The 9,306-nt window shown below is 40.4% G+C and overlaps 1 protein-coding gene across 6 annotated transcripts in view; it reads left to right on the forward strand.

Annotated features, from left to right (window-relative positions):
- Positions 1-9,306, forward strand: part of FUT8 (fucosyltransferase 8) — a 320,765-nt gene that overhangs the window by 49,562 nt on the left and 261,897 nt on the right. The gene's annotated exons all lie outside the window — the stretch shown is intronic.

Here is a 9,306-nt window from a genome sequence, read left to right on the forward strand (position 1 = left end):
TTCTAGAACTGGTTACTCAAATGGTATCTTGTCTGATTGAATTATTCAGATATTTTTGGCATGTTTAGTAGCAAGTGGTAAAGGTCAATTGAAATACAAGCTGAAAAATTCTTATGGCCCCTGGAAGGCGGCAGTGTAGGCTTTTCATCTCAGAATTTTAGATCTGGAGGAGACCTTTAAAATTTATTCCAATTCTTAATTATAGGAGAATATCTATAAATCTAGAGACATTATATGTTATTTCTGAGATCACAGAGTAAATTGTTGTTTAGAGCTGGGACTAGTACTAAGCCTCTTCATTTTTATTTCAGGATTAGTTTCTCAATGCCAGAATGTGTTCTTGAAAGACACAATAACCTAGATCCTGGGCTCCTCATATCCTACCTAAATTAGTGCAGCTACGGCAGTGTTATATATTTATATTGGTATTTTTATAAAGGAGCAGAAATAGACATGATTTATTCAGTATCACAGGGATAGGGTTAGGTCATAAGACCCCTGACCTGTTGATTCTACCTCTTTACCTTACCCAGTAAGAGACAGCTTAGAGATAGTGGCCAAAAAAAGCCAATGGTTATGAACTATAGACTAGGAGCTGGAAGTGGAGCTGGTACTAGAAACCATAAAAATGCCAGATGAAGTTTGTGTGTGGTTAAGAGTGCCAGGATGATGTGGGTAGGGGGTGATGAAAGCTTTGGTCATGAGAAAGCGGGTCTAGAACCTATAGAATGGGGGGCAGAATAAAGGAGGCAATGGAACCACCATCAAACTCATACTTATCAGGAGGATTGTTTGTTCTGTTCTCATGCCCTAGAGCATATCACTACTTGCCAGCTAAGATTTAGACTAATCATAGACAGTAATGAAATAAAATACATCAGATATCCATACAATATTTTAAGCTCAATACTCTCATAAATATTGTACTATTTGATCCTTGCAATGTCCTCGTGAGATACGTAGAAGGGATATTGGTGAGTAGAAAATATTAAATATAATATGTGTTAAGGTAGTGTGCTAGAAACCACTAAGGGATGTAAGGTTCAATAGACCCAGGCTCTGTAATCATGGTGTGCCCAATCTTTTGGGGATGGGGTGGGAAAATAACCAATTATAATGTATAGGAAGTTGAAAAAGATTTAGAAATTCAACTGTGTCCCATGGGAATTTAGAAAGAGTGATGGTATTGTAACAAATTTTGGTATTTTGCCTTCTTAATTCAGACTAACTGAAAGGATAATGACTATAAAAAGTATCTTGACTGTAATAGATATTGATATGATTTTCCTTTATAATTTTCAGATTATTTTTTATTTTAGGTGATTTTACATATTTATATGAATGAATTTATGAATTAAGGATGACAGAAATCACTTAAATGTTTTTAGTGATTTTGGCATATTAGCCTGGTTTGATAAGGAGGAAGAAAACAAAGGAATTGATTTTTGTAATGTCAAGCAGAACTTACAAATTTAGGACAGACTTATCTAGACCAATATGAATAAATAGTTAAATAGACCCTTTTAATTGGTAAAAAACTAGGCAAAATTTAATATACTTTATTTAGTACTAGTTTACGTTGATGATGTAGACAACTTCAGCAAAGGAGTGGGAGTAGTGAATAAATTAGTTACAACTTACTTTACTGTAAAGTAATGTTAATTGTCAGGATAATTATAGGAAACATTTGCTTACCAATAAATATGAGTTTGACAGTCTTACAATAATGAATTTGTGTTGAAATAGCAGATGAAACAGACTTTTTCATTTTTTTCACTTATTCCTGGAATCTATTTTAGCCTCTAGTTTTTGTTAGTATGAACTACTTTACTGTTTTCATCAACATCACCTACTTTAACTATTTTTCTCTTTGCCAAAACGGAAAGAATGCAGCTTCCATTGATACATTGGAGTTACTTAGAATATCAGCACTACAGAGAAAGGAGAAGCAAAGGAAGCAATATACCATTGTCAGTGTGCTTTTCTCCTCCGAGGCTTTCATCCTTCTTGTGTTTTCTCTCTTAACATTGGTCCATAGCTACAGTACACTGAGATCCTGCCTTACTGCTTTTTTTAATCTTTTTTCATTTTTTTAATTTATTGCGTTTTAGGTTTTGGGGTACATGTGAAGAACATGCAAGATTGTTGCATAGGTACATACATGGCAATGTGGTTTGCTGCCTTCCTCCCCATCACCTATATCTGACATTTCTCCCCATATTATCCCTCCCCAACTCCCCACCCTGCACTGTCCCTCCCCTAGTTCCCCCGATAGACCCCAGTGTGTGATGCCTCCCTCCCTGTGGCCATGTGTTCTCATTGTTCAACACCCGCCTATGAGTGAGAACATGCAGTGTTTGATTTTCTGTTCATGTGTCAGTTTGCTGAGAATGATGGTTTCCAGGTTCATCCATGTCCCTACAAAGGACATGAACTCATCGTTTTTTATTGCTGCATAGTATTCCATGGTGTATATGTGCCACATTTTTCCTGTCCAGTCTATCATTGATGGGCATTTGGTTTGGTTCCAAGTCTTTGCTATTGTAAACAATGCTGCAGTGAACATTAGTGTGCATGTATCCTTATAATAGAACGATTTATAATCCTTTGGATATATACCCAGTAATGGGATGGCTGGGTCAAATGGAATTTCTATTTCTAGGTCCTTGAGGAATCTCCACACTGTCTTCCACAATGGTTGAACGAATTTACACTCCCACCAACAGTGTAAAAGTGTTCCTATTTCCCCACATCCTCTCCAGCATCTGTTGTCTCCAGATTTTTTAATGATCGCCATTCTAACTGGTGTGAGATGGTATATTAATGTAGTTTTCATTTGCATTTCTCTAATGACCAGTGACAATGAGCATTTTTTCATATGTTTGTTGGCCTCATATATGTCTCGTTTTGTAACGTGTCTGTTCATATCCTTCACCCACTTTTGAATGGGCTTGTTTGTTTTTTTCTTGTAAATCTGTTTTAATTCTTTGTAGATTCTGGATATTAGCCCTTTGTCAGATGGGTAGATTGCAAGAATTTTTTCCCATTCTGTTGGTTGCTGATTCACTCTAATGACTGTTTCTTTTGCTGTGCAGAAGCTGTGGAGTTAGGTCCCATTTGTCTATTTTGGCTTTTGTTGCCAATGCGTTTGGTGTTTTAGTCATAAAGTCCTTGCCTATGCCTATGTCCTGAATGGTTTTGCCGAGGTTTTCTTCTAGAGTTTTTATGGTGTTATGTCTTATGTTTAAGTCTTTAATCCATCTGGAGTTAATTTTAGTGTAAGGAGTCAAGAAGGGGTCCAGTTTCTGCTGTCTGGACATGGCTAGCCAGTTTTCCCAACACTGTTTATTAAACAGGGAATCCTTTCCCCATTGCTTGTTTTTGTGAGGTTTGTCAAAGATTAGATAGTTGTAGATGTGTTGTGTTGCCTCTGAGGCCTCTGTTCTGTTCTATTGGTCTATATCTCTGATTTAGTACCAGTACCATGCTGTTTTGATTACTGTAGCCTTGTAGTATAGTTTGAGGTCAGGTAGCATAATACCTCCAGCTTTGTTCTTTTTACTTAGAATTGACTTGGTTATGCGGGCTCTCTTTTGGTTCCATATGAAGTTTAAGGTGGTTTTTTCCAGTCCTGTGAAGAAGATCATTGGTAGCTTGATGGGGATAGCATTGAATCTATAAATTACTTTGGGCGGTATAGCCATTTTCACAGTATTGATTCTTCCTAACCATGAGCATGGAATGTTTCTCCATCTGTTTATGTCCTCTCTTATTTCGTTGAGCAGTGGTTTGTAGTTCTCCTTAAAGATGTCCTTTACATTCTTTGTTAGTTGTATTCCTAGGTATTTTATTCTCTTTGTAGCAATTGTGAATGGCAGTTCATTCTTGATTTGGCTCTCTTTAAGTCTGCAATTGCTGTGTAGGAATGCTTGTGATTTCTGCACATTGATTTTGTATCCTGAGACTTTGCTGAAGTTGCTTATCAGTTTCAGGAAGATTTTGGGCTGAGACAGCGGGGTTTTCTAAATATACAATCATGTTGTCTGCAAACAGAGGCAATTGGCTTCCTCCTTTCCTAATTGAATACCCTTTATTTCTTTTTCTTGCCTGATTGCTCTGGCTAGAACTTCCAATACTATATTGACTAGGAGTGGTGAGAGAGGGTATCCTTGTCTAGTGCTGGATTTCAAAGGGAATGCTTCCAGTTTTTGCCCATTCCGTATGATATTGGCTGTGCGTTTGTCGTAAATAATTTTTATTATTTTGAGATATGTTCCATCGATACCTAGTTTATTGAGAGTTTTTAGCATAAAGGTTGTTGAATTTTGTCAAAGGCCTTCTCTGCATTTATTGAGATAATCATGTGGTTTTTGTGTTTGGTTCTGTTTATGTGGTGAATTACGTTTATAGACTTGCATATGTTGAACCAGCCTTGCATCCCTGGATGAAGCCTACTTGATTGTGATGGATAAGCTTTTTGATGTGCTATTGCAATTGGTTTGCCAGTATTTTATTGAAAATTTTTGTGTCTATGTTCATCATGGATATTGGCCTGAAGTTTTCTTTTCTTGTTGAGTCTCTGCCAGGTTTTGTTATCAGGATGATGTTGGTCTCATAAAGTGATTTGGGAAGGGATTCCCTCTTTTTGTATTGTTTGGAATAGTTTAAGAAGGAGTGGTACCAGCTCCTCTTTAGGTCTGGTAGAATTCGGCTGTGAACCCATCTGGACCTGGGCTTCTTTTGGATGGTAGGCTATTAATTGCTGCCTCAACTTTAGCCCTTGTTATTGGTCTATTCAGGTTTTCGACTTCTTGGTTTAGGCTTGGGAGGATGCAAGTGTCCAGGGATTTATCCATTTCTTCCAGGTTTACGTGCATAGAGTTGTTTGTAGTAATCTCTGATGGTAGTTTTATTTCTGTGGAATCTGTGGTGATATCCCCTTTATCGCTTTTTATTGCATCTATTTGATTCTTCTCCCTTTCCTTTTTTATTAATCTGGCTAGTGGTCTTTCTATTTTGTTGATCTTTTCAAAAAACCAGCTCCTGGATTTATTGATATTTTGAAGGGTTTTTTGTGTCTCTGTCTCCTTCAGTTCTGTTCTGATCTTAGTTATTTCTTGTCTTCCTCTAGGTTCTGAGTTTTTTTGGTCTTGCTCCTCTAGCTCTTTCAATTCTGATGGTAGGGTGTTGATTTTATATCTTTCCTTGGTTCTCATGTGAGTATTTATTGCTATATATTTTCCTCTAGATACTGCTTTAAATGTGTCCTAAAGATTCTGGTACGTTGTGTCTTCGTTCTCATTGGTTTCAAAGAACATCTTTATTTCTGCCTGTGTTTCATTGTTTATCCAGTCAGCATTCAAGAGCCATTTGTTCAGTTTCCATGAAGTTTTGTGGTTCTGAGTTAGTTTCTGAATTCTGAGTTCTAACTTCATTGCACCGTGGTCTGAGAAACTGTTAGGATTTCCTTTCTTTTGCATTTGCTGAGGAGTGATTTACTTCCAATTATGTGGTCAATTTTATAGTAGGTGTGATGTGGTTCTGAGAAGAATGTATATTCTGTGGATTTGAGGTGGAGAGTTCTATAAATGTCTATTAGGTTTGCGTGGTCTAGGTCTGAGTTCAAGTCCGGGATATTCTTGTTAATTTTCTGTCTCGTTGATCTGTCTAATATTGACAGTGAAGCATTAAAGTCTCCCACTATTATTGTATAGGAGTCTAAGTCTCTTTGTAAGTCATTAAGAACTTGCTTGATGTATCTGGGTGCTCCTGTATTGCATGCGTATATATTTAGGATTGTTAGCTCTTCTTGTTGCATTGATCCTTTTACCATTATGTAATGCCCTTCTTTGTCTCTTTTGATCTTTGTTGGTTTAAGTCTATTTTATCAGAGACTAGGATTGCAACTCCTGCTTTTTTTTCTCTCCATTTGCTTGGTAAATCTTCCTCCATCCCTTTATTTTGAGCCTATGTGTATCCTTGCATGTGAGATGGGTTTCCTGGATACAGGACACCAATGGGTTTTGGCTTTTTATCCAATTTGCCAGTCTGTGTCTTTTGATTGGGGCATTTAGCCCATTTACATTTAGGGTTAATATTGTTATGTGTGAATTTGATCCTGCCAATTTGATGGTAGCTGGTTGTTTTGCTTGTTAGTTGACACAGTTTATTCATTGTGATGATGGTGTTTACCATTTAGTACGTTTTTGGAGTGGCTGGTACTGGTTGTTCCTTTCTGTGTTTAGTGCTTCTTTCAGGAGCTCTTGTAAAGCAGGCCTGGTGGTAGTGAACTCTCTGAGTAATTGTTTTTAAAGGATTTTATTTGTCCTTCACTTATGAAACTTAGTTTGGCTGGATATGAAATCCTAGGTTGAAAGTTCTTTTCTTTAAGGATGTTGAATATTGGCCCTCCTCTCTTCTGGCTTGTATGCTTTCTGCTGAGAGATCCGCTGTGAGTCTTATGGGCTTCCCTTTGTGGGTGACCCCACCTTTCTCTCTGGCTGCCCTTAGCATTTTCTCCTTCATTTCAACCCTGGTGAATCTGATGATTATGTGCCTTGGGGTTGCTCTTCTTGAGGAATATCTTTGTGGTGTTCTCTGTATTTCCTGGACTTGAATATTGGCCTGCCTTGCTAGGTTCGGGAAGTTTTCCTGGATAATATCCTGAAGAGTGTTTTCCAGCTTGGATTCATTCCCTCCATCACATTCAGGTACACCTATGAAACATAGATTAGGTCTTTTCACATAATCCCATATTTCTTGGAGGCTTTGTTCGTTTCTTTTTACTCTTTTTTTCCTAATCTTGCCTTCTTGTATTATTTCATTGAGTTGATCATTGACCTCTGGTATCCTTTCTTCTGCTTGGCCAATTCAGCTTTTGAAACTTGTGTATGCTTCGTGACGTTCTGGTGTTGTGTTTTTCAGCTCCATCAATTCATTTATGTTCCTCTCTAAGCTGTTTACTCTTGTTAGCATTTCATCAAATCTTTTTTCAAGGTTCTTAGTTTCTTTGCATTGGGTTAGAATATGTTCTTTCAGCTCAGAGAAGTTTCTTATTACCCATCTTCTGAAGCCTTTTTCTGTCAGTTCATCAGACTCATTCTCCATCCAGCCTTGTTCCCTTGCTGGTGAGGAGTTGTGATCCCTTGGAGGAGTAGAGATGTTCTGGTTTTGGGTGTTTTCATCCCTTTTGCACTAGTTTCTTCCCATCTTTGTGGATTTTATTTTCCTGTGGTCTTTGTAGTTGGTGACTTTCAGATGAGGTCTCTGAGTAGATGCCCTGTTTGTTGATGATGAAGTTATTTTTTTCTGTTTCTTAGTTTTCCTTCTAACAGTCAGGGCTCTCTGCTGAAGGACTGCTGGAGGTCCACTCTAGACCCTGCTTGCTTGGGGCTCACCTGCAGCAGCTGGAGAACGGTGAGGGTTGATGCCAGTTTCTTCTTCTGCTGTCTTTGTCCCAGAAGGATACCTGCCAGATGTCTGAGCTCTCCTTTATGAAGTGACTCTTTGTATATATGGGAGTCAGGGAGCTGCTTGAGGAGACAGCCTGTTCTTTATAGGAGCTCAAGTGCTGAGCTGTGAGCTCCGTTGTTCCATTGAGAGCTGCTGGGCAAGTACGTTTAAGTCTGCTGCAGCAGAACTCATAACAGCCTTTTTTTTCCCCAGGTACTCTGTCCCGGGAAGGTAGGGCTTTATTAATAAGTTTCTGTTGTGCTGCTGCCTTTTTTCAGGGATGCCCTCCCCACTGAGGAGGCAACCTAGTCACAGTCTGCCAACAGATGCATTGTTTATCTGCTGTGCACTCCACCCAGCTGCCATGTGAACTTTCCTGCAGTCCTGTTTATATGGGTATAGTTAGAACTGCCTCGGCAATCGCAGCCTGCCTCTTTAGTGGCGGACTCTCTCTGTAATGGCAGAATTCCTTGGCATTGGCACGGTGCCTCGGTAATGGCAGGGTGCCTCGGCAATGGCGGACTACCTCAGTAGTGGTGGACTGCCTCGGTAATGGTGGACGTCGCTCCCCCACAGAGCTGGACTGTCCTGGGTTCAGCTGTGCTTGCTGTGAAACTCTCAATACAGAGCGTTTCAGATTGCTGGTCTTTGTGGGGATGGGACTGGCCATGCCTGATCACCTGGCTCCCTGCCTCTGACCCCTTTTTTTTCAGTTGAATGGGTGACTCTCCCAGGCCTTCCAGCCACCAGTTGAAACGGCACCAGGATTTGTGTGAATTCTTGTGCCGAGACCCGCTGCAACAGCTGAAACAGCCACGCTGGAGGCTCGTGGCACTTTTTCACCTGGGAGTCTCCTGGCATGGCTCCCTGTTTCAGTCCCCTTTTTTTTCAGTTGAACTGGCGACTCTTTCTCCCAGGTGTTCCAGTCACCAGTTGGAAAGGTGCCCTGATTTGTGTGAGATTTTGTGTGGAGACCCGCTGCGCCCACTGTGCTGGAGGTGCTTTTCCGCCCGGGAATCTCCTGGCCTGGCTCCCTGTGTCAGTCCCCTTTTTATCAGTTGAATGGGTGACTGTTTCTCAGGCGCTCCAGTCGCCAGCTGAAACAGCTGTGTGAGTTTTTTGAGTGTAAAGCCACTGGGCGAAACAACCACACTGGAGACTCGTCGTGCTTTTTCACCCTGGAATCTCTTGGCCTGGCTCCCTATTTCAGTCCCCTTTTTATCAGTTGAACGGGCGACTTTGTCTCCCAGGCGCTCCCGTCGCCAGCTGAAATGGCGCCCGGACCTGTGTGAGTTTTTTTGAGTGGAGAGCCGCTGTGCTGGCGGAAACAGGCAGGCTGGAGACCCGTGGAGCTCCTCCATCCGGGCATCTCCTGGTCTGTGGGCAATAAAAATCTGTCTGGAAATGTGGCAGCTACTCACCCTCCACCCGGTTGCTGGGAGCTGCAATCCAGAGCTACTCCTACTCGGCCATCTTGGATTCCCCTCTCCTGCTTTTTTTATCTTAGCCATCAGCAGCATATCCTATACTATATTTAGGTTGATAAATTTTCTGTAGTAAAATTCTTCATAGTGAGCAGCCTCTTCTCAGCTGTCCCCACCCCTACCTTATCCTTTTTCACTGTGGAAGGCGCACCTTCTGGTTGAACACCTCCTTGTTTGAAGTGCAGTTTTGGGGAAATCTAGAATTGCTGTAGGACCATCAGTGTTATGAGACCTGGTGCCTGAGTCATACTTAGCTTTTTAAAGATGTTTAGAGCTTTCACTTTTTATAGGCAGATAGCCCTTTTATTATCAACGCAGTACTTTTCTCTTCCTTTTTTTTTTTTGTGACCGAGTTTCACTCTTTGTCGCC

This window comes from Cebus imitator, unplaced genomic scaffold (genome assembly GCF_001604975.1).
Source record: "Cebus imitator isolate Cc_AM_T3 unplaced genomic scaffold, Cebus_imitator-1.0 Scaffold83, whole genome shotgun sequence".
Taxonomy (NCBI): Eukaryota; Metazoa; Chordata; class Mammalia; order Primates; family Cebidae; genus Cebus; species Cebus imitator.